The 26051-nt window shown below is 48.1% G+C and overlaps 2 pseudogenes; one reads left to right on the top strand and one right to left on the bottom strand.

The window, feature by feature from the left end:
• The window catches only part of LOC124046941, a 118889-nt pseudogene that overhangs the window by 78499 nt on the left and 14339 nt on the right, over positions 1 to 26051 (top strand).
• On the bottom strand, positions 10443 to 11253 carry LOC124045300 (annotated as a pseudogene).

The raw sequence follows: 26051 nt of genomic DNA, 5'->3' as shown, positions 1-26051 counted from the left end.
GGACCTTCAATGCTTCAGACATTTTTTGGTACTCTTCCCCTGGTCTGTTCCTCAACACAATCCTGTCTCGGTGCTCTATGAACAATTTCTCCGTTCTCATGGCTTGGATTTTGCTCTGACATGCACTGTCAACATGCACTGTCAACCTTATATAGACAAGTGTGTACTTTCCAATTCATGTCCAATCCATTGAATTTACCACAGGTGGACTCCAATCAAGTTGTGGAAACATCTCAAGGATGATCAATAGAACCAGAATGCACCCGAGCTCAATTTCGAGTGTCATAGCAAAGGGTCTGAATACTTATGTAAATAAGGTATTTCTGTTTGTTATTTTTAATACATTTGTCATTATGGTGTATTGTGTGTAGATTAAGGAACATTTTTATATAATGCATTTTAAAAGAAGGCTGGAACGGAACCAAATGTGCATAAAGGGAAAGGGGTCTGAATACTTTCGAATGCACTGTATTCTGCTCTATTTATCCTCAGATTCATAAATGCTAATTGGCATCAAAGTAGACATAAAAAAAACTACAAATCCAGTCGAACTCCTGCACATCAGCTCTAGCTGATACCTTTGCTAACAGGTATTGCGTCCATTTAAAACTTGCACAAGACAGTTCACAGAATTGTCCATGTTTCTGGCGCCGACAGAGATAGCCGACTCGCTTCGCGTTCTCAGGAAACTATGCAGTATTTTGTTTTTTATGCATTATTTCCTACATTGTTACCCCGAGAAATCTTATGTTTTATTACATACAGCCTGGAGGAACTATCAGATATAAGAGCAACGTCAACTTAACCAACATTACGACCAGGAATACGCCTTTCCCGAAGCGGATCCTCTGTTTGGTCCACCCCCCAGGACAATGGATCAGATCCCAGCGGGTGACCCAAAACAACAGCGCTGCAGGAGGGGCAGAAGAAGCGGTCTTCTGGTCAGGCTACATAGACGGGCACATCGCATCTGTTCCCAAGTTTACTACTCGCCAACGTCCAGTCTCTTGACAACAGAGATGAAATCAGAGCAAAGGTTGCCTTCCAGAGAGACATCAGAGACTGTAACGTTCTTTGTTTCACGGAAACATGGCTCACTCGAGACACTCAATCGGAGTCTGTACAGCCACCTGGTTTCTTCACGTATCGCGCCAACAGAAACAATCATCTCTCTGGTAAGAAGGGTGGGGGGGTATGCCTTATGATTAACGAGACTTGGTATGATCATAACAGCATACAGGAACTCAGGAACCTGCTCACCTGACCTAGAATCCCTTACAATCAAATGTCGATCGCATTATCTACCAAGAGATTCTCTTCAATTATAATCACAACCGTCTATATCCCCCCCAAGCAGACACATCGATGGCCCTGAATGAACTTCATTGAACTCTATGTAAACTGGAAACCACTTATCCTGAGGCTGCATTCATTGTTGCTGGGGATTTTGACAAGGCTAATCTGAAAACAAGACTCCCAAAATTTTATCAGCATATCAAATGCGCTACCCGGGCGGAAAGAATCCTGGACCATTGTTACTCTAACTTCCGCGACGCATACAAAGCCCTGCCCCACCCTCCTTTTGGAAAATCTGACCACGACTCCATTTTGTTGCTCCCAGCCTATAGACAGAAACTAAAACAGGAAACACCCATGATCAGGTCAGTTCAACGCTGGTCCGACAAATCTGGTTCAACATTTCAAGATTGCTTCGATAACTTGAACTGGGATATGTTCCGCATAGCGTCGGACAAATACATTGATGAATACGCTGATTCGGTGAGCGAGTTTATTAGCAAGTGCATAGGCGCTGTTGTACCCACAGCAACTAATAAAACCTTCCCCAACCAGAAACCGTGGATTGATGGCAGCATTTGTGCAAAACTGAAAGCGAGAACCACTGCTTTTAATCAGGGCAAGGCAACCGGAAACATGAACGAATACAAACAGTGTAGCTATTCCCTCATCAAGGCAATCAAACAAGCTAAGCATCAGTATAGAGGCAAGGTAGAGTCTCAATTCAACGGCTCAGACATGGGAGGTATGTGGCAGGGTCTACAGTCAATCACGGACTACAAAAAGAAAACCAGATGTCCTGCTCCCAAACAAACTAAACAACTTCTTTGCTCGCTTTGAGGACAATACAGTGTGAGAAAAGCATTTAAACGTGTTAATCCTCGTAAAGCTGCTGGCCCAGACGGCCCAGACAGCATCCTTAGCCACGTCCTGACAGCATGCGCAAACCAGCTGTTTTTTTCAATCCTTATCCCAGTCTGCTGTTCCCACATGCTTCAAGAGGGCCACCATTGTTCCAGCTCCAAAGAAAGCTAAGGCAACTGAGCTAAATGACTATCGCCCCGTAGCACTCACCTCCGTCATCATGAGGGGCTTTAAGAGACTAGTGAAGGATCATATCACCTCCACCCTACCTGACACCCTAGACCCACTCCAATTTGCTTGCCGCCCCAATAAATCCACAGACGATGCAATCACACTGCACACTGCCCTAACCCATCTGGACAAGAGGAATACCTATGTAAGAATGCTGTTCATCGACTACAGCTCAACATTTAACACCATAGTACTCTCCAATCTCGTCATTAAGCTCGAGACTCTGGGTCTCGACCCCGTCCTGTGCAACTGGGTCCTGGACTTCCTGACGGGCTTCCCCCAGGTGGTGAGGGTGGAAAACAACATCTCCACCCCACTGATCCTCAACACTGGGGCCCCACAAGGGTGCGTCCTCAGCCCTCTCCTGTACTCCCTGTTCACCCATTAATGCGTGGCCATGCACGCCTCCAACTCAATCATCATAGGCTTGATTACCAACAATGACAAGACGGCCTACAGGGAGGAGGTGAGGGCCTTCGGAGTGTGATGTCAGGAAAATAACCTCACACTCACTCAACGTCAACAAAACAAAGGAGATGATCGTGGACTTCAGGAAACAACAGAGGAACCACCCCCCTATCCACCTCGACAGGACAGTAGTGGAGAAGGTGGAAAGTTTTAGGTTCCTCGGCGTACACATCACGGACAAACTGAAATGGTCCACCCACACAGACCGTGTAGTGAAGAAGGTGCAACAGTGCCTCTTCAACCTCAGGAGACTGAAGAAATTTGGCTTGTCACCAAAAACACTCACAAACTTTTACAGATGCACAATCGAGATGCATCCTGTCAGGCTGTATCACCGCCTGGTACGGCAACTGCTCCACCCACAACCATAAGGCTCTCCAGAGGGTAGTGAGATCTGCACAACGCATCACCGCGGGGAAACTACGTGCCCTCCAGGACACCTACAACACCCGATGTCACAGGAAGGTAACAACCACCCGAGTCACTGCCTGTTCACCCCACTATCATCCAGAATGCGAGGTCAGTACAGGTGTATCAAAATTGGGACAGAGAGACTGAAAAACAGCTTCTATCTCAAGGCCATCACTAACAGCCATCACTAACATTGAGTGGCTGCTGCCAACATACTGACTCAATCTCTAGACACTTTAATAATTAAAATGTGGATGTAATAAATGTATCGCTAGTCACTTTAAACTATGCCACTTTATATCATGTTTACATACCCTACTCATCTCATTTGTATATACTGTACTCTATACCATCTACTGCATCTTGCCTATGCCATTCAACCATCACTCATCCATGTATGTTTTTATGTACATCTTCTTATTCATTCCTTTACACTTGTGTGTATAAGGTAGTTGTTGTGAAATTGTTAGATTACTTGTTAGATATTACTACATGGTCGGATCTAGAAGCACAAGCATTTCGCTACACTCGCATTAACATCTGCTAACTGTCAGGACCCGGTTACGAACCCGGGTCTCCGGAGTGAGAAACAGTCACTTAACCAACTGAGCCACGAATAGTCGGCAGAACCCAGAAGACGAGGCAGACACAGCAGTACTTGAGACAGTGTATTTAATGAAGTAAAAAAGTGAAGTCCTTCAGGAAAACATGTAACTCCACAACCTCAAAAGGAATTCCACAAGAACAAAGGTAATCCTCCAAGACAAAAAGGTAAATCCACAAGGTGGTAAGTATAGCATAAAAAGCCTCAAAAGATACTCAAAAATAAATAAACAAGAACAAAAACAGAATTCCACAAGCGAGTCCACCGGGATCAACAAGAGTACACAGAATACTAGGGCTGGGTGCTAGCATAAAAACACAGAGCAAATAACTGAGGAAACTAAGGGTTTAAATACAATCAGGGGAAACGAGGCACAGGTGCAAATAATAATGGGGATCAAGGGAAAACTAAAGGTCAAAAAGCACAATGGGGGCATCTAGTGACCAAAAACCGGAACAACCCTGGCCAAATCCTGACAGAATCCCCCCCCTAGGAACGGCTCCTGATGTTCCTACCAGCTCTCTCAGGGTGGAGGGCCCTGAACTGACGAATGAGGTCAGGGTCCAGTATGTCTTTGGCAGGAACCCAGGAGTGCTCCTCGGGACCGTAGCCTTCCCAGTCCACCAGCTACTGCCAGGACCGCTGCACCCGGCGGGAATCCAGTATCCGATGGACGGTATAAGCCGGCTGGCCTCCAATGACACAAGGCGGAGGGGGAGGTCTGTCTGCCGGGACAAGGGAAGAAAAAACAACAGGTTTTAATAAGGAAATGTGAAACGTGGGATTAATCTTAAGGGATCTGGGTAAGTGTAGGCGATAAGAAACTGGGTTAACTCTCCTGGCAACCTTAAAGGGACCGATGTATTTTTGGGACAGCTTGCGAGACTCCACCCGTAGTGGTAAGTCTCTTGTGGAGAGCCAGACTCTCTGGCCGGGGCGCAGGGTAGGCCCGGGACGGCGACGTCTGTTGGCTTGTTGTTGGTACCTCTGTGAGGAACGCATAAGATTAAGACGGGTCTTCCTCCACATAAGCCGACAGCGTCTGACGAACTTCAAGGCTGAAGGCACTCTGACTTCTGCCTCCTGGTCCGGGAACAATGGAGGGGCATAGCCAAACTGACGCTCATGCGGGGACATACCAGTGGAGGAGCGCAAGGTGTTGTGCGCGTATTCGGCCCAAACAATGAAGGACGACCATGTGGACGGGTTGTTACGAGTCATACATCGTAGGGTGGTTTCCAGCTCTTGATTCATCCTCTCAGTTTGGCCGTTGGACTCCGGATGGTACCCTGAAGATAGACTGGCAGAAGCCCCCATGAGTTGGCAGAAGGCCTTCCAAAACCTAGAGGCGAACTGGGGACCTCTGTCAGAAACCATATCTTGAGGAATGCCGAAGACTCGGAACACATGATTAATTACCAACTCAGCCGTTTCCTTGGCAGAAGGTAACTTAGTCAGAGGGACGAACCTGGCCGCCTTTGAAAACCTGTCGATTATGACTAGGATAGTAGTATTGCCATGGGATGGAGGAAGGCCAGTAATAAAGTCCAACGAGATATGGGACCAGGGTCTGTGGGGAACAGGTAAAGGGTGAAGGAGTCCTTGAGGGCGGAGGTGAGAAGATTTGCCCTGGCAGCACACGGGGCAGGCATTGACGAAAGTGGCAACGTCTTCTCTTATGGTAGGCCACCAGAACTTACGCTGGATGAACTCCAAGGTGTGACCTACGCCTGTGTTAGAGGTGAGGCGAGAGGAGTGCCCCCATAGAAGGACCTGCCTTGGGGACAAACAACCGATTGGCAGGACCTCCTTTCGGTTCCGGTTCGATAGCTTGAGCTCGTCTCACGGTATCCTCAACTTGCCACGAGATCGGAGCCACGATCTTAGCAGCAGGAAGGACAGGCATGTCCGTGTCATCTCGAATGGCAGGAGCGTAGACTCGGGACAGGGCATCCGGTTTGAGATTCTTCGACCCGGGCCGATAGGTGAGGATAAACTGGAATTGATTGAAGAAAAGAGACCATCTAGCTTGTCTAGAGTTCAACCGCTTCGCCTGCTGGATATACTCCAGATTTTTGTGGTCCGTAAGCACTTGAAACGGGTGAGAAGCCCCCTCGAGCCAGTGTCTCCATTCCTTCAATGCCATCTTAACCGCTAGGAGTTCACAATCCCCCACATCGTAGTTCCTCTCAGCCGGGGTAAGCCGGTGTGAGAAGAAAGCGCACGGATGAAGCTTCTTGTCTTCACCCCTCTGAGACAGGACAGCTCCAACACCAACCTCTGAGGCGTCTACCTCCACCACAAACGGTTCATCCGTAGTTGGTAGTATCAGGATGGGAGCAGAGAGGACGCGCTGCTTGAGTCCTTGGAAGGCCGTCTCAGCTTCTCTTCCCCACAAAAACCTTGCATTGCCACCCTTGGTTAAAGCTGAGAGAGGGGCTGCCACCAAGCTGAAGTTCTTGATGAACTTGCGGTAAAAAAGCCCAGGAAACGCTGAACTTCCTTAACGGATTTGGGGGTGGGCCAATCCGCTACCACCCCTACCTTCCTGGGGTCCATTTGGACTGACACTAACCATGTGTATGTGACAAATAAAATTAGATTTGATTAAAGAATTCTCGCATATTTATAGAAGCTGCTACTAAAGGACATTACTACATTTAGCTAACATTAGATAGTTAATCCAGAGAATCTTACCTTTGCCTTGATTCGGCAGTCTTGTGCATCATCGTATTTGTAGTTCTCTTTGATAGCCACATTAGCATTTCATTTTTGGGGGTTAATACAGGCAAATATGTTGATCAGTCACCTTGTCCTAGAGATTTACACGGTTATCAAAACACAAAACACAGCCCTTATTTGATGTGTTTCTACAATCCCCTAAGGGAAAAATGAATGTGGGGGAAAAAAGATTGCCACCATTTCCCTGTTTGACCTCTATGTTTTATGGGTATTATGACTCATACTGGGGTACTCTATTGGGATGTCAATGCTGGGGCATAATATCCTCAGATTACACAAGGGTCTGTTTAGAGGAGACCATTAAGCCACATCAACCTGACCAATGACCTCTTAGTCTCCTCTCGCTCTAACCAATGCTATAACATCCAGCCCATGATGCCTTCTGTTGTAGTATACGCTACGCATGGTAACGAGAATCCACCTTCCCCATATCCCCCCTCATTTCTTTCCATTGCATCCCTATCGGTGATTGAATTAGGTTTGACTTACAAGCCTTGGTAAGATTAAGTTTGTCTGGGGCAAGTATTATTAAACTCTCCCTCCTAATCAGCAGCAGCTGAGCTAACTCATCAGTCTCTATCCTACTCTCCTACATTCAGTGTACCAGGCAGATATATAGAGCACAATTTTTTGTACATTTTATTTCGTGTAAAAACCAGTCAAACGTTTTTGGACTCACCTACTTTTTCTTTATTTGTACTATTTTCTACATTGTATAATAATAGTGAAGACATGAAAACTATGAAATAACACACATGGAATCATGTAGTAACCAAAAAAGTCAAAATATATTTTATATTTGATTCTTCAAAGTAGCCACCATTTGCCTTGATGACAGCTTTGCACGCTCATAGTTCACAATTATTCCACAATGTTGCAAATATTAAAAATAAAGTAAAACCTTGGAATGAGTAGGTGTGTCCAAACTTTTGGCTGGCACTGTATATATTTTACTTGTTTAAGGACTTTATTGTAAAGGTAGACATACACAAGTGGACTTGGTTTCTGATCATTGCCCCAGTCATATAATTTATACATAGCTATGGGAAGGGGACCTGGAGGATACACTCAGTTATAGGTCATCCTTTCCTTTCTAATCACACCCAGAACATCGCATTTGGAGTTGTCGTGCAATTTATATTACCATGTTCAACCAGGAAGCAGGTTGGGTAATCAAGATAGTACAGGTCTGCCAATGACTGTCAGGATATGTTAATTGTTCAAATAAGCAAAATTAACATATCCTGAAGAATATTAGCTAAATATACTGAACAATGACTAGGCAGGGGTGCAGCTATGGGTGGTCCTGGGAGGGCATAGCCCCACCCACTGGGGAGCCAGACCTAGCCAATCAGAATGAGTTTTTCCCCACAAAAGGGCTTTATTACAGACAGAAATACTCCTCAGTTTCATCAACTGTCTGGGTTGCTGGTCTCAGAAAATGGATGGATGTGGAGGTTCAGGGCTGGCGTGGTTACACCTGTTCTGTGGTTGTGAGGCCGGTTGTATGTACTCTCAAATTCTCTTGAAGGTGGCTTATGGTTGAGAAATAAAACATTTTTTATCTGGCATTAGCTCTGGTAGAAAATCCTGCAGTCAGCATGCTAATTGCACTATCCCTCAACTTGAGATATCTGTGGCATTGTGTTGTGTGACAAAACTGCACATTTTAGTGGCCTTTTATTGTCCCCAGCACAAGGTACACCTGTGTAATGATCATGTTGTTTAATCAGCTTCTTGATATGCCACACAAAGGAGAAATGGCAAAGGAGAAATGCATATCTGGGATCTTTTATTTCATGAAACATGGGACCAACACTTTACAGGTTGCGTTGAAATTTTTGTTCATATATATATATATCATCAACCAATGGAATAGATTGAGGTTTGAAGGTCTCTCTGATACGCATTCTGAGTAGGAGCCACCCTGACAACACGCAGTGCATTGCTAACCGAATGCTACTATATGTCCAAAGGAATCAGGCAAAGATGGGATATAAATAATACATGTAAAAAGATACAATATAATTTGCTAGTAAGTGTGCAAAACAGCAACAGTTCGGGTTTGTCACATAATATAATGATAACATATATATACATATATATATTTAAATTGATGGATATACACTACATGACCAAAAGTATGTGGACCTGCTTGGTCGAACATTTATCATGACCATTAATATGGAGTTGGTCGCCCATTTGCTTCTATAGCAGCCTCCAATCTTCTGGGAAGGCTTTCCACTAGAAGATGGAACATTGCTCCGGGGATTTGCTTCCATTCAGCCATGAGCATAAGTGAGGTTGGGCGAGTAGGCATGGCTCGCAGTCGCCATTTAAATTAATCCCAAAGGTGTTCAATGGGGTTGAGGTCAGGGCTCTGTGCAGGCCAGTCAAGTTCTTCCACACCGGTCTCGACAAACCATTTCTGTTCGGGCCTCGCTTTGTCCACGGGGACATTGTCATGCTGAAACAGGAACAGGCCGTCCCCAAACTGTTGCCACAAAGTTGGAAGCACAGAATCGTCTAGAATGTCATTGTATGCTGTAGTGTTAAGATTTCCCTCCAAGGAAACGAAGGGGCCTATCCGGAACCATGAAAAACCGCCCCAGACGTTTATTCCTCCTCCACCAAAATTTACAGTTGACACTATGCATTTGGCAGGTAGTGTTCTCCTGGCATCAGCCAAACCCACATTTAATCCGTCAGACTGCCAGATGGTGAAGCATAATTCATCACTCCAGAGAATGCTTTTCCACTGTGCCAGAGTCCAATGGCATCAAGCTTTATACCACTCCAGCCAACACTTGGCTTTGCTCATGGGACGGCAGGGTAGCCTAGTGGTTAGAGTGTTGCAAGTTCAAACCCCCGAGCTGACAAGGTACAATTCTGTCGTTCTGCCCCTGAACAGGCAGTTAACCCACTGCTCCTAGGCCATCATTGAAAATAAGAATTTGTTCTTAACTGACTTGCCTAGTTAAATAAAGGTAAAATAAAATAAATAAAAAATGGTGATCTTAGGCTTATGTGTGGCTGCTCAGCTATGGAAATCCATTTCATGAAGCTCCGGATGACCAGTTCTTGTGCCGACATTGCTTCCAGAGGCAGTTTGGAACTCTAGTGAGTGTTGCAACCGAGGACAGACGATTTGCGCTTCAGCACTCGAGTCCCGTTCTGTGAGCTTGTGTGACCTACAACTTTGCGACTGAACAGACAGTGCCACGTTCACAGTCACTGAGCTCTTCACTAAGGCCATTCTACTGCCAATGTTTTTTATGGAAATTGCGTGGCGGTGTGCTTTGTACACCTGTCAACAATGGGTGTGGCTGAAATAGCCGAATCCACACATTTGAAGGGTTGTCCACATACATACTTGTGTGTATATGTAGTGTGTCTTCATGTAACCCTCTTCGTATTGCCCAATGAGTATTGTCCAATCAAATGAGCCAAACCACTAAAGCATATGTAAAAGATGCAGAAGGAATGCTCTATTTGAGGAGGATGTTTTTCACTAGTGGTACAACACAGTATAGGGCTACATGACTGAATAAATAGCAGACCTAGAAGTACTTGGCTACTGTAGAACACACAGGATGACTGACTACAAACCAACAAAGGAAATGACAGTGGCTAATGGTTTGGGGATCCATCTAACTGACAGAACTGAGGGCTATGTTATGTATGTTGTTGCTTTAGATTAGATTCATCCCTTTCCTTTGAGACATCCCTTAAGGGTTGTTTGGCTGGAAATACATCAGGACAGATTATTCTGCTATTCTGTCAAATATTAAATATGACGACTTCACTAGACAGGTTAGCTAGATACTTATGCCTCTAGCTCCAGGTCCATTCCCAGTTTGTGGCCACCGGTGTTGATGTACTTGCCATCGACCATTGTAGACAGGGTGATTTTCATACCTGGCCGCAGTGTCTGGGTGTAGCTAACTCCTACCAACCTGTTAACTTTAGCGGATATGAGGCACTGGAGTCCAGCTGGTACTTGGCAGCGATGCCAAAGCAGATGCTGTTGCTGCCTGCTGTCCAGACAAGGTTCACAGCTGTCTCCAGCTTGTCATTCACATTCTGGTAGATGGACTCTCCAAACTCTGTGCCATCGCTAACATTGGTGTGTAGCTGTTTTCTACTCCTGTCTTGCAGCTGACAGCAACGTTGCTCTGGGTCATTTTGGACTTGGCTGTGTCGAAGGTCATCTGGTAGCCAGCCAGCCATCCCTCATACCCGGCCACCGCTGCCCCGCGCATGGCCGGGCCTGCAAAGTCAGTCTACATCCACTCCCAGGTTGACGTATTCACACTTATAGGCAGTTTTCACCTTCCCACTCTTCTTGCCAGAATTTAGTGAGAATTATGTGTTGAACATAAGTTCCGGTCCTTTGGTTGCCTGATCTTCAATGGTGATCTCAGTCCCCAGAATGTGGTCTGTGGTCCACTTCTCTTCTCGTATTCACCCCATTTGTCTCCAGGTTGCCATTGACTTTGCTAGTGTGGTGTTGGATGAGCCAAAGTTTTTGAATTCTACTCCATTTGAAGACTTGGTCTCGACATCAAGTTTCACTTATCCAAAACCATATACTTTGTTGAAGATGTCCTTTGCAGATGTGATGGAGGGACAGACATACCTCTGGAAGATTTGCAGGAATATTGTAACTTTGCTTCAGTTGCTTGGAGCTTTGCATTGGTGCAGATAGTTGTTTTCAGGTTGTATCTGACACCGTGACATGGTCCTGTGGTCCAGCTGGAGGGCGATGAAGGAGCGCAGAGTTCACCACTCAGTTAACAGGCAGAGAGGGGTGAGAATGGAGAGAACGAAAGCAGGTGAAGAACAGATGTGAAAAGAGGTGCCGTGGTGATGAGGGGTGTTTGAAATGCAAGGCAGGCCGAATGAATGTTTTCGCTGCTTGTGAAAAGAGAAAGAAAGTAGGGATAAGGAAACCGGGAGAGAAGGCGTACAGCTATTCTCCAGGGGTCTGTGCTTTTGTGAGGCAACAGACAAATGCAAAGAACGTCAGCACCCAACACATGTTCGCCACCAACACACACTAATGCTGCAATATGTCTCCCCTTGAACACCAGTCTATGAGCTGTCCTAGTGGAACGCTTGTACACTGTGGGAGGGAGCGCTAAAACTAAAGCAACACTGACACAGAGATTAACTAGCTAATCACCACCATACAATCAGATCTAATCATTCTAAAGAAAGACATGTCCATAATTAAAGATGCACTATGCATAAATCACTCTGCCATTTCCTGGTTGCTAAAATTCTAATAGTTTGCCTAATTTCAGTTTGTGACAAAACAAGCAGGTGTAGTGTTGAGAATCATTGTACCATCTAAATCGCTGTGAAATATATTTTCCATAACCAAAAGTATTGTATTTTCAGCTGTTTGAATCTGGTGTACAAAACCGAATGTAAGACTCCAAAACAAAGCACAGAAAGCATAGCAATGGGGCACGTAGAACAGATCTACTGCTTTAGTCGGGTCGCCCAACAATGTACATATTGCAGCTTTAAGAAAACCTTTATTTTACAATCAAAAAGTTGTTTGTTTTTTAACTGGTAATGCATGGGCAGTCATTTTCCCTCAAACACTCTATGGTCTCTGTGGAGAAGAACTGAACTGGCCTTGAACCTTGACACTGACCTACAGTATATTTCCATTCTAGAACCCAGAGGACGGTTACAGCAGGTTGGAAGCGTTGGATCATGATAGGAGACCACCAGCAGCTGCCCCCTGTCATTAAGATCATGGCCTTCCAGAAGTACTCCAACATAGAGCAGTCCCTGTTCACCCGCTTCGTACACCTGGGGGTACCCACCGTTGACCTGGATGACCAGGGACGTGCCCGTGCCAGGTGGGTTAGGCGCAATGGGGACATAACAGTGAATATGGTTAAAACAGAAATGCTCACTACATATTGCATTGAATTGCTTGCTGTTTGGGGTTTTAGGCTGGGTTTCTTTTTAAGCACTTTGACATTTGCTTATGTAAAAAGGGATTTATAAATAAAAATATTTGATTTTATATTTTTTTATTATCTATAATCAAACAAACATGTCTGAACATGTACAAAATCATTTTGAAATTTGAAAATACTTTATCATGCTGTTTTTGATCATCAAACATTAGTGCAAAAATATCAACACGATATTTGGTTAGTGGGTATGACGTCTTTTAATCCTTTTAAACACAAGACGAGACAAATAACTAGTCTGTTAGCCAATTAAAAAACCCTTGCTACGTCCATGATCCAATAGTTGCTAAATACCAGTTGATACACGCGAATATGGTCATGTCTCCCTGGCTAATTGTCTAGTCAGTTGAGTGGATAGTCACTTGAGTTTATATTACCTCTGGTGCCCTCTATGTATACTAACTAACATGGACGCTAAGCTAAAGTGGTGAATAGCGAATCTCTTTAATTCTAATACTATGTTGGCTCTCCCTAACCATAGGAATGAATGGTGAATCTTTCTCTGATGCTAATGCTAGCATGGTTCTCCATCTCTCCTCCAGTCTGTGTAATCTATATAACTGCCGCAATAAGCAGCTGGAGAACCTGCCCCACGTACAGCTGCTGCCCCAGTTCCAGGCCCCTAACCCTGGCCTGACCTTCAACTTCCAGCTCCTCAACATGGGGGACTTCATGGAGTGGGAGAGTCAGAGCCCAACCCTTATTTCTACCAGGTTAATAACACATACACACAGAAACACACACGTATAAACAGGAACACACGCACAGTACCAACAGGGTTGGGTAGCTTACTTTCTAAATGTGATTCGTTACAGGTACCTGTCCAAAATTGTAATCAGTAACTTTTGGATTATCCATACTCAGTAACGTAATCTGATTACGTTCAGTTACTTTTAGATTACTTTGCCCTTAAGGGGCATTAGAAGAAGACAAAAATGTATGTTACCAATTGACTGACATCTTTTGCAGTATAAATCAATATTAAAGTTTACATAGCTGGCCATGTATGGATGTTCAATTTTACTTCATGGGTTGGTTATGTAGGCTTCTTCTAACCCATCTGTCACGTTCTGTCCATCGTTCGTATGTGTTTTCCTTGTTTTAGTGTTGGTCAGGACATGAGCTGGGTGGGCATTCTATGTTGTGTGTCTGGTTTGTCTATTTCTATGTTTGGCCTGATATGGTTCTCAATCAGAGGCAGGTGTTAGTCATTGTCTCTGATTGGGAACCATATTTAGGTAGCCTGTTTTGTGTTGGGTTTTGTGGGTGATTGTTCCTGGCTCTGTGTTTTGCACCAGATAGGGCTGTTTTTGGTTTTCCACGTTCATTGTTTTGTAGTGTTCATGTTTATCCGTTTTTTTGATTAAACATGAGTCAATATAACCACGCTGCGTTTTGGTCCTCCTCTACTTCACCACAGGAAAACCCTGACAGAATCACTCACCAACCAAGGACCAAGCGGCGTGGTAACGGGCAACGGCAAAAGCAGCAGCAGGAGAAGGAACAGAGGCAGCAGCAACAGGAGCAGCAGCAGCAGCAGTGGGAGTTGCTGCACTATTTGGATAAATGGACTTGGGAGGAGATCCTTGATGGAGAAGGACCCTGGGCAGAGCCATGGATGGAATTGGAGCTGTCGGTGAAGCAGAGTGCTGAGTCTGAGAGTGTGGAGGATGTATTGGACAGAGTAGAAAGAAAGCTGTTGGTTTGGCATAGTATGCACGGCATACCAGTGCCAGCACCACGCATCAGGCCTACAGTGCATCCCGCCTGTCCAGCGCTGCCGGAGCCTTCTTCCTCTCCAGCGCAGCCAGAGTCTCCCGCCTGTCCGGCGCAGTCAGAGCTACCGCCCCTCATGCCAGTGCCGCCAGTCTGCCCAGCGCCGTCTGAGCTACCCGTCTGCCCTGCGCCGTCTGAGCTACCCATCTGCCCAGTGCCGCCAGTGCCGCCAGTCTGCCCAGCGCCGTCTGAGCTACCAGTCTGCCCAGCGCCGCCAGTCTGCCCAGTGCCGCAAGTGCCGCCAGTCTGCCCAGCGCCGCAAGTGCCGCCAGTCTGCCCAGCGCTGCAAGTGCCGCCAGTCTGCCCAGCGCTGCAAGTGCCGCCAGTCTGCCCAGCGCCGCAAGTGCCGCCAGTCTGCCCAGCGCCGCAAGTGCCGCCAGTCTGCCCAGCCCAGTGCCGCCAGTCTGCCCAGCGCCGCAAGTGCCGCCAGTCTGCCCAGCGCCGCCAGTCTGCCCAGCGCCAGTGCCGCCACAGCGCCGCAAGTGCCGCCAGTCTGCCCAGCGCCGCAAGTGCCGCCAGTCTGCCCAGCGCCGCAAGTGCCGCCAGTCTGCCCAGCGCCGCAAGTGCCGCCAGTCTGCCCAGCGCCGCAAGTGCCGCCACAGCGCCGCAAGTGCCGCCAGTCTGCCCAGCGCCGCAAGTGCCGCCAGTCGGTGAAGCAGAGTGCTGAGTCTGAGAGTGTGGAGGATGTATTGGACAGAGTAGAAAGAAAGCTGTTGGTTTGGCATAGTATGCACGGCATACCAGTGCCAGCACCACGCATCAGGCCTACAGTGCGTCCCGCCTGTCCAGCGCTGCCGGAGCCTTCTTCCTCTCCAGCGCAGCCAGAGTCTCCCGCCTGTCCGGCGCAGTCAGAGCCGCCCCTCATGCCAGTGCCGCCAGTCTGCCCAGCGCCGCTGAGCTACCCCAGCCCTGCCGTCTGTCCCATCTGCCCAGCGCCGCAAGTGCCGCCAGTCTGCCCAGCGTCTGCCCCGCAAGTGCCGCCAGTCTGCCCAGCGCCGCAAGTGCCGCCAGTCTGCCCAGCGCCAGTCTGCCCAGCGCCGCAAGTGCCGCCAGTCTGCCCAGTGCCGCCAGTCTGCCCAGCGCCGCAAGTGCCGCCAGTCTGCCCAGCGCCGCAAGTGCCGCCAGTCTGCCCAGCGCCGCAAGTGCCGCCAGTCTGCCCAGCGCCGCAAGTGCCGCCAGTCTGCCCAGCGCCGCAAGTGCCGCCAGTCTGCCCAGCGCCGCAAGTGCCGCCAGTCTGCCCAGCGCCGCAAGTGCCGCCAGTCTGCCCAGCGCCGCCAGTCTGCCCAGCGCCGCAGTGCCGCAGCGCGCAGTGCCGCCAGTCTGCCCAGCGCCGCAAGTGCCGCCAGTCTGCCCAGCGCCGCAAGTGCCGCCAGTCTGCCCAGCGCCGCAAGTGCCGCCAGTCTGCCCAGCGCCGCAAGTGCCGCCAGTCTGCCCAGCGCCGCAAGTGCCGCCAGTCTGCCCAGCGCCGCCAGTCTGCCCAGCGCCGCCAGTCTGCCCAGCGCCGCCAGTCTGCCCAGCGCCGCAAGTGCCGCCAGTCTGCCCAGCGCCGCAAGTGCCGCCAGTCTGCCCAGCGCCGCAAGTGCCGCCAGTCTGCCCAGCGCCGCAAGTGCCGCCAGTCTGCCCAGCGCCGCAAGTGCCGCCAGTCTGCCCAGCGCCAAGTGCCGCCAGTCTGCCCAGCTGCCCAGCGCCAGTCCGCCAGTCTGCCCAGCGCCGCCAGTCTGCCCAGCGCCGCCAGTCTGCCCAGCGCGCCGCAAGTGCCGCCAGTCTGCCCAGCGCCGCAAGTGCCGCCAGTCTGCCCAGCGCCGCAAGTGCCGCCAGTCTGCCCAGCGCCGCAAGTGCCGCCAGTCTGCCCAGCGCCGCAAGTGCCGCCAGTCTGCCCAGCGCCGCAAGTGCCGCCAGTCTGCCCAGCGCCGCAAGTGCCGCCAGTCTGCCCAGCGCCGCAAGTGCCGCCAGTCTGCCCAGCGCCGCAAGTGCCGCCAGTCTGCCCAGCGCCGCAAGTGCCGCCAGTCTGCCCAGCGCCGCCAGGATCCGCCAGTCTGCCCAGCGCCGCCAGGATCCGCCAGTCTGCCAGGATCCGCCAGTCTGCCAGGATCTGCCAGAACTGCCAGTCTGCCAGGATCTGCCAGAACTGCCAGTCGGCCAGGATCTGCCAGTCGGCCAGGATCTGCCAGTCGGCCAGGATCCGCCAGAACTGCCAGGATCCGCCAGAACTGCCAGGATCCGCCAGTCTGCCAGGATCCGCCAGAACTGCCAGTTGGCCAGGACCTGCTAGTCAGCCAGAATCCGCCAGTCGGCTAGCATCTGCCAGTCAGCCAGGATCTGCCCGAACTGCCAGTCGGCCAGGATCCGCCAGTCTGCCAGGATCTGCCAGGATCCGCCAGTGGGCCAGGATCCGCCAGTGGGCCAGGATCCGCCAGTGGGCCAGGATCCGCCAGTGGGCCAGGATCCGCCAGTGGGCCAGGATCCGCCAGTGGGCCAGGATCCGCCAGTGGGCCAGGATCCGCCAGTCGGCCAGGATCCGCCTGTCTGCCAGGATCTGCCAGATCTGCCAGTCGGCCAGGATCTGCCAGTCAGCCAGGATCAGTTAGATCCGCCATTCAGCCAGGATCCGCCAGTGTGCCAGGGTCCACCAGTCAGCCAGGGTCCGCCAATCTGCCAGGATCTGCCAGAACTGCCAGTCGGCCAGGATCCGCCAGTCGGCCAGGATCCGCCAGAACTGCCAGTCGGCCAGGATCCGCCAGTCGGCCAGGATCTGCCAGTCGGCCAGGATCAGTTAGATCCTCCATTCAGCCAGGATCCGCCAGTCTGCCAGGATCCACCAGTCAGCCAGGATCCGCCAGAAGTGCCAGTCATCCAGCATCTGCCGGAACCACTAGCCAGCCAGGATCTGGTAGATCCATCAACCTGCCTGAGCTTCCTCTCACTCCTGAGCTTCCTCTCACTCCTGAGCTTCCTCTCGGTCCCGAGCTTCCCCTCGGTCCCGAGCTTCCCCTCGGTCCCGAGCTACCTCAGTCCAGTGGGGCCCATTGTTAGGTTTCCTAGGCCAAGGTTAGCGGCGAGGGTCGCCACTCAAGGGACACTAAGGAGGTGGACTAAGACAATTATGGAGTGGGGTCCACGTCCAGCGCCAGATCCGCCACCGCGGAGAGATGCCCACCCAGACCCTCCCCTATAGGTTTAGGTTGTGCGTTCGGAGTCCGCACCTTGGGGGGGGGGTGTTCTGTGTTCTGTCCATCGTTCGTATGTGTTTTCCTTGTTTTATTCTTGGTCTGGATGTGAGCTTGCTGGGCATTTTCTGTTGTGTGTCTGGTTTGTCTATTTCTATGTTTGGTCTGATATGGTTCTCAATCAGAGGCAGGTGTTAGTCATTTTCTCTGATTGGGAACCATATTTAGGTATCCTGTTTTGTGTTGGGTTTTGTGGGTGATTGTTCCTGTCTCTGTGTTTTGCACCAGATAGGGCTGTTTTTGGTTTTCCACGTTCATTGTTTTGTAGTGTTCATGTTTATCCGTTTTTGATTAAACATGAGTCAATATAACCACGCTGTGTTTTGGTCCTCCTCTACTTCACCACAGGAAAACCCTGACACCATCACTTTCTACTACATATAATAATACAATTAAATTAAATTATATCCATATCTCCTATCACTATATGATTCCATAAGTGTTATTTCATAGTTTTGATGTCTTCACTATTATTCTACAATGTAGAAAATAGTAAAAGTAAAGAAAAACCCTCCAATGAGTAGATGAGTTCAAACATTTGACTGGTACTATACACAGCAACACATGCACACGTACACAGCAACACACGCACACGTACACAGCAACACACGCACACGTACACAGCAACACATGCACACGTACACAGCAACACATGCACACGTACACAGCAACACACGCACACGTACACAGCAACACACGCACACGTACACAGCAACACACGCACACGTACACAGCAACACACGCACGCGTACACAGCAACACACGCACGCGTACACAGCAACACACGCACGCGTACACAGCAACACACGCACGCGTACACAGCAACACACGCACACGTACACAGCAACACACGCACGCGTACACAGCAACACACGCACACAGCCGCACACGCACGCGTACACAGCAACACACGCACGCATACACAGCAACACACGCACGCGTACACAGCAACACACGCACGCGTACACAGCAACACACGCACGCGTACACAGCAACACACGCACGCGTACACAGCAACACACGCACGCGTACACAGCAACACACGCACGCGTACACAGCAACACACGCACGCGTACACAGCCACACACGCACGCGTACACAGCCACACACGCACGCGTACACAGCCACACACGCACGCGTACACAGCCACACACGCACGCGTACACAGCCACACACGCACGCGTACACAGCCACACACGCACGCGTACACAGCACACACACGCACGCGTACACAGCAACACACGCACGCGTACACAGCAACACACGCACGCGTACACAGCAACACACGCACGCGTACACAGCAACACACGCACGCGTACACAGCAACACACACACAATCATTCCACATACACACTCACTCCGCAGAGTAGCAGAGGATATTGTTCAATGGTTCATTAATTTCAACCATAATGGATCCAGGGCCAGTCCAGTTGATATATTCATTACCTAGCGCACCACTAACACTGGATCCACTCAGGACAGGCTCGTGATTTGTCCTCTGGACTAGCAGCCAGATTGTCTTTCCTTATAGAGTGGCTCACTCAGGAGTGTCCTGAAGTTGCTCATTGTTGGTTAAATAAGGGCCATGTCTCTCGGTCTGGACATGTTAATGAGGAGCATGTATCTCTCGGTCTGGACATGTTAATGAGGAGCATGTATCTCTCTGTCTGGACATGTTAATGAGGAGCATGTATCTCTCTGTCTGGACATGTTAAATGAGGAGCATGTATCTCTCGGTCTGGACATGTTAAATGAGGAGCATGTATCTCTCGGTCTGGACATGTTAAATGAGGAGCATGTATCTCGGTCTGGACATGTTAAATGAGGATCACGTGTCTCGGTCTGGACATGTTAAATGAGGAGCACGTGTCTCGGTCTGGTCATGTTAAATGAGGAGCACGTGTCTCGGTCTGCACATGTTAAATGAGGATCACGTGTCTCGGTCTGGACATGTTAAATGAGGAGCACGTGTCTCGGTCTGGACATGTTAAATGAGGATCACGTGTCTCGGTCTGCACATGTTAAATGAGGATCACGTGTCTCGGTCTGGACATGTTAAATGAGGAGCACGTGTCTCGGTCTGGACATGTTAAATGAGGATCACGTGTCTCGGTCTGGACATGTTAAATGAGGAGCAAGTGTCTCGGTCTGGACATGTTAAATGAGGATCACGTGTCTCGGTCTGGACATGTTAAATGAGGAGCACGTGTCTCGGTCTGGACATGTTAAATGAGGAGCACGTGTCTCGGTCTGGACATGTTAAATGAGGAGCACGTGTCTCGGTCTGGACATGTTAAATGAGGATCACGTGTCTCGGTCTGGACATGTCAAATGATGAGCATGTATCTCTCGGTCTGGACATGTTAAATGAGGAGCACGTGTCTCGGTCTGGACATGTTAAATGAGGAGCACGTGTCTCGGTCTGGACATGTTAAATGAGGAGCACGTGTCTCGGTCTGGACATGTTAAATGAGGAGCACGTGTCTCGGTCTGGACATGTTAAATGAGGAGCACGTGTCTCGGTCTGGACATGTTAAATGAGGAGCATGTGTCTCGGTCTGGACATGTTAAATGAGGAGCATGTGTCTCGGTCTGGACATGTTAAATGAGGAGCATGTGTCTCGGTCTGGACATGTTAAATGAGGAGCATGTGTCTCGGTCTGGTCATGTTAAATGAGGAGCACGTGTCTCGGTCTGGTCATGTTAAATGAGGATCACGTGTCTCGGTCTGGACATGTTAAATGAGAAGCATCTGTCTCGGTCTGGACATGTTAAATGAGGAGCACGTGTCTCGGTCTGGACATGTTAAATGAGGAGCACGTGTCTCGGTCTGGACATGTTAAATGAGGAGCACGTGTCTCGGTCTGGACATGTTAAATGAGGAGCACGTGTCTCGGTCTGGACATGTTAAATGAGGAGCACGTGTCTCGGTCTGGACATGTTAAATGAGGAGCACGTGTCTCGGTCTGGACATGTTAAATGAGGAGCATGTGTCTCGGTCTGGACATGTTAAATGAGGAGCATTTGTGTCTCGGTTTCTCCTCTCCGTTTGGCTGTTGCCATTTTCAGACGCCTCAAGGGGACTGACCACAACTCTCTCAAATCTCAGCCCCTTACACACACTTGTCCCGAGACCAGAGGGGTAAAGTGGCCGCCTCCTCTACACACACACACACACACACACACACACACACACACACACACACACACACACACACACACACACACACACACACACACACACACACACACACACACACACACACACACACACACACACACACACACACACACACACACACACACACACACACACACACTTGATCAGAGGGGTGAATTGGACACTGGAGAGGCGATAGTGCCAGTGTTTGGTGAATACCTGTCACAGCAGTACACAAACGGCCATCTTTCCCCCGTGCCACAAGCACACACTCCAGCTCAAGGCACCCCATTGATCACTAGCAACATGAGACCTAGCCAGCAGCAATCTATCCCCCTTTCTATTTGGCATGGCTCATTTGCTAAAGTACATGTGCGTTAATACTCCAACCCCTAAAGCTCATTGTTGGTGCCCCTGCACTGCACTTGCACTGTTCTGAAATGAGTCATAAAGGAAAATGTTTTCTCTTATTTATCCACATCTCGGATAGTTGGAAAATGACGTGCGTCACATCATACACGTTGTATGGTTGGGATGTGAAGTAGACGCCCTTAATTTAAGCAACAAAGCCCGAGGGGGTGTGGTATTTTGACCATTATAGACTGGGTGATTTGAGCCCTGACTGCTGAGTGGCTAAAAGCCATGGAATATCAGACCGTATACCACGGGTATGACTAAACATTTATTTTTACTTTTCTAATTACGTTGGTAACCCGTTTATAATAGCAATAAGGCACCTCAGTGGTTTGTGGTATATAGCCAATATACCAAGGCCTAAGGGCTGTATCCAGGCACTCAGTGTTGCGTTGTGCTTATGTACAGCCCTTAGCTATATTGGCCGTATACCACAAATGATAATATTATAATATTGTTATTATAAACTGGTTACCAACATAAATGTAACAGTAAACGGGTATTTCTGTGTCATACCCATGGTATAGTTAAGTGATAGAGCCCGAGAAGCCGATGTTTGGAGGATATATTCGTAGAGGGCCGGCAAACTGCTAATATATCCTCTAAACACCAGCTTCGAGGGCATTCTCACTTTTATACAACGGGTTACCAACATACTCAAATAATGATTGACGTATTTTATCAACGTTATTTTGATGAATTTATTTATACTATTTCATCCTTCCACAAGAAATAGTCCCGAAACAAATCTAGTATTGCTAACCAAGCCAGCTGGTCATTCATTCTATTGATTCGGTTGCCAGAGACGCAACCAGTCATTCAGTCTTTTTGTTCTGTATCTATGTAAGCAATCCAGTCTTTCGTTCTAAATGTTCCATTGCCATACACTCGGGGCTCCGGTTGTGATTCAGCTTGGAATCGAACCAGGATCTGTAGTGACGCCTCTAGCACTGAGATGCAGTGCCTTAGACCGCTCGGGAGCCCATTGATGAGACAGGCTGATGGAACAGACTAAATAGGCATTTTAACGTCATAGATTTAGCTGGTGGTAACTTGTGGAACAGACACTGGCTGGAATGCACTTTTAACCAGTCAGCATTCAGGATTAGACCCAGCCCAGGCTGATATACTGTACACATGGCTGAAATGCTGTTCGAGCCAATCAGCATCCAGGACCCCAACTACCCGGTTTATAATATTCAGTAGATCACTGATGGGACCCAGGGGATGATTGAAATCACTGGTCATTTGAAAAGGTTAACATTAGATGGATTATGTTAGCATGTGTGTATTTACCAGTACATTACATTCTCAGTATGTTCCACTCAGCCCTGATTCTACAGTAGCTCAACTGAGGTCTCTCATTTTCCTTTTAGGGGTAGTGTGCCACAGCCGCACGCTCTTTCACTCCTTCCCCAATTGTATTCCCTCTTTACTCCACATCTCCCTCATTTTAGTCAGCCACGTGCCAGTCCTGGGCCGTTACACTCAACCTGAGGCAATGGGCTGAGGCAGCTGTTGCAGCTGTTGCCATGGTTACTGAGTTCTCTTGCATTTGGGCACATAAGATCACATTTGTATCAAGCAGAGGCATGAGAGAGACAAGCATACTGGAGACATCACACACACACCAGGGTTTCCATTAGTCTGCAATCCCCCCCCCCATTTTAAATAAAACGACCGGTGAAGACAAAAAATCCCATTGCAAAATACGTTTTTATTAATTGATGGAAATGACATTTGACAGTCATGCTTATCTGTCTATGGGTTCATTTTAAATTTTAATGTAATTCAATTGACCTGTGTATATTTTCCTTAGTCATTATGTATCTTATTTATCCAGCACAATTATGCACAGCATACAGAGCCTATTTTAAGTGGGATTTCTCCTGCAGCTCCTCAGTTGGTTTCTGCTGTAGTAAAATGTGCATTTATAAGCCCATTCCTTGTGAAACCAATTCTAAAGGCAAACGCATGTCCAAAAAATTTTGGTGCACGATTTGAAGAGTTACTATATTTATTTCTCAGCTGGTAATTTAAGGCGCTCCTCCCATTCACCATTCAGATGCAGGCAACAGGCTATCAGCGCGTCATCCACCACTTTACAATGGAAGCTGAAGGCACTATGCATTTTGAAAATATACTTAATTGTTCGAAACCTGAGTGTTGTATTTCATATTGTGATGCATATTTGACCCCTTACTTTAAAGTAGTCTATAGGCAAAATCCCACCATGGAAACGTGGAGGCAATTATTTTATAAAGACTTCAAAGGCGGCGTTTGGGTTTCAAGTTTGGGGAAGCTTACAATTTATCCTACCATTCTGCGATCCAGTTATGATTTTCATATGATAATTTTCGTGGAACAGTTTCATTTTAATAATAACTTTTTAATTTCTCAAAATTATTGTCACCTGGTTAATCATAAAAATGTGAATTTACATGACAAAAATCTCAAATTTAAAGGTCAACTAATGTGAGATCACCAACCTCTGCCATATGGACACATTGATACACCGTGATCCATTGGCAGCTAAAGAAGTTAGTGCATGGAACTCATTGCCTATAGACCAATGCAGCAGTACGCCTATTGGTGACATACTTTTATATATAATTTATGTGGACACCCCTTAAACCTAGTGGATTTGGCTATTTCAGCCGCACCCATTGCTGACAGGTGTTTAATATCGAGCACACAGCCATGCAATCTCCATAGACAAACTTTGGCAGTAGAATGGCCTTACTGAAGATCTCAGTGACTTTCATTGTAGCACCGTAATAGGATGCCACCTTTCCAATAAGTCAGTTCATCAAATTGTTGCCCTGCTAGAGCTGCCATGGTCAACTGTAAGTGCAGTTATTGTGAAGTGAAAACGTCTAGGAGCAACAACGGCTCAGCCGGGAAGTGGTATGCCACACAAGCTCACAGAACAGGACCACCGGGTGCTAAAGCACACAGCGTGTAAAAATGGTCTGTCCTCAGTTGCAACAGTCACTAACGAGTTCCAAACTGAATCTGGAAGCAACATCAGCACAAGAACTGTTCGGCAGGAGCTTCATGAAATGGGTTTCCATGGCCGAGCAGCCTTACACAAGCCTTGCGCAATGCCAAGCGTCAGCTGGAGTGGTGTAAAGCTCTCCGCCATTGGACTCTGGGGCAGTGGAAACACATTCTCTGGAGTGATGAATCACGCTTCACCATCTGCCAGTCCGAAGGATGAATCTGGGTTTGGCGGATGCCTGGAGTACACTACCTGCCCCAATTCATAGTGCCAACTTTAAAGTTTTGTGGAGGAGGAATAATGGTCTGGGGCTGTTTATCATGATTCGGGCTAGGCCCCTTGATTCCAGTGAAGGGAAATCTTAACACTACAGTATACAATGTAAGTGAGTGCATGGAACCCTTAATTCTAGATGATTCTGTGCTTCCAACTTTGTGGCAACAGTTTGGAGAAGGCCCTGTCCTGTTTCAGAATGGCAATGCCCCCGTGCACAAAGCGAGGTCCATACAGAAATGGTTTGTCGAGATCGGTGTGGAAGAACTTGACTGGCCTGCACAGAGCCCTGACCTCAACCCTATTGAAAACCTTTGGGATGAGTTGGAACACCAACTGTGTGTCATGCCTAATCGCCCAAAATCAGTGCCCGACTTCACTAACGCAGCAATGTTCCATGCTCCAACATCTATTGGAAAGCCTTCCCAGAGGAGAGGAGGCTGTTAAAGCAGCAAAGGGGAACCTACTCCATATTGCCATGATTTTGGAATGAGATTCACACAATGAAACAATGAATGTGCTAAGTTTGGCGGGAGACAGCTGAGCAATTCTGGAGAGACTCATCTATATCTTCGCCAAACACCCTTCCCTTTCTTGTCTCAATGTTTAAAATTATAGTCCTACTCAAGACATCTTCACACATATTTTAGATGTTCTCACTGACAGCTGCAACTCAATAATGTGTTATGCACCCAATGCATCTGGGTCCAGTACATTTCTCAAATGGCTGGTAAATTAAAATCTTCCAGGTCACATTGTCCGGTATCACATTTTCCTAACGCAAACCCTGGCGCGCGTGCCCACAGATGTCTGTTCTGGTGGATGGATGTGTGTGTCCATTGGTGCTTATGTGTGTCTTACAGCATGTCTGTGTGTCACAGGGCTACAACTTGGGGCCCAGAGTGTTTCCTGGTCAGATCACATGGTCAGGAATATCTGGCGGTAGTCATATTAACAGGGTCCATATCATTTGAGCCAGGTCAGGGGAACAGAAACAGACGTGGTGCAGTGTTTTGATGGGATTCCATGGCTGGTTGTCGAGCAAAGGTCCAGGCTGTGTGAGTTATTCCACCCCACACTGCTCTGTTATTCAACCCTGTTATTCCAACGTGCCCAGCCTTAATTGAAACTGGATGAATAATGCATACTGTTGGAAATTTGTCATTTCATTTTGGCGACATTTGGAGGGCAGATCATTCTCTGTTGTGGAAGCACTGCCTCCAGGGTGCGTTTCAGTGTGTGTATGTGTGCGTATCTCAGTCTCCGTGTGTGTGTGTGTGTGTGTGCGTCTCTGTGTGCTTGTGGTATATTATAGCCTTTCAGCCCGGGTTAAAAGTCACTGAAACCGATAACAATTTGGTAATAGTGAGACGGGAAAGTGTTTTATCAAATCTATCCAGTCCCCTTTAATAGTGGTCTTAATCTGAAAACAGCAGATTAACTGAAATGCTTCTGGTCGCTAATTAGAACATAGATGGTGAGAATCAATGATAGTAAGGCCACTGCAGCTTGAGGCTGCAAATGTATACAAAAAAAGACATATATAACTGCCTTTTGAGTTTTTATAGAGATGTCTACGTATTAATGA

This window comes from Oncorhynchus gorbuscha, linkage group LG10, assembly GCF_021184085.1.
Source record: "Oncorhynchus gorbuscha isolate QuinsamMale2020 ecotype Even-year linkage group LG10, OgorEven_v1.0, whole genome shotgun sequence".
Taxonomy (NCBI): Eukaryota; Metazoa; Chordata; class Actinopteri; order Salmoniformes; family Salmonidae; genus Oncorhynchus; species Oncorhynchus gorbuscha.
Note: the sequence above shows the minus strand (reverse complement) of the source record. Positions and strands in the feature narration are given on the sequence as shown.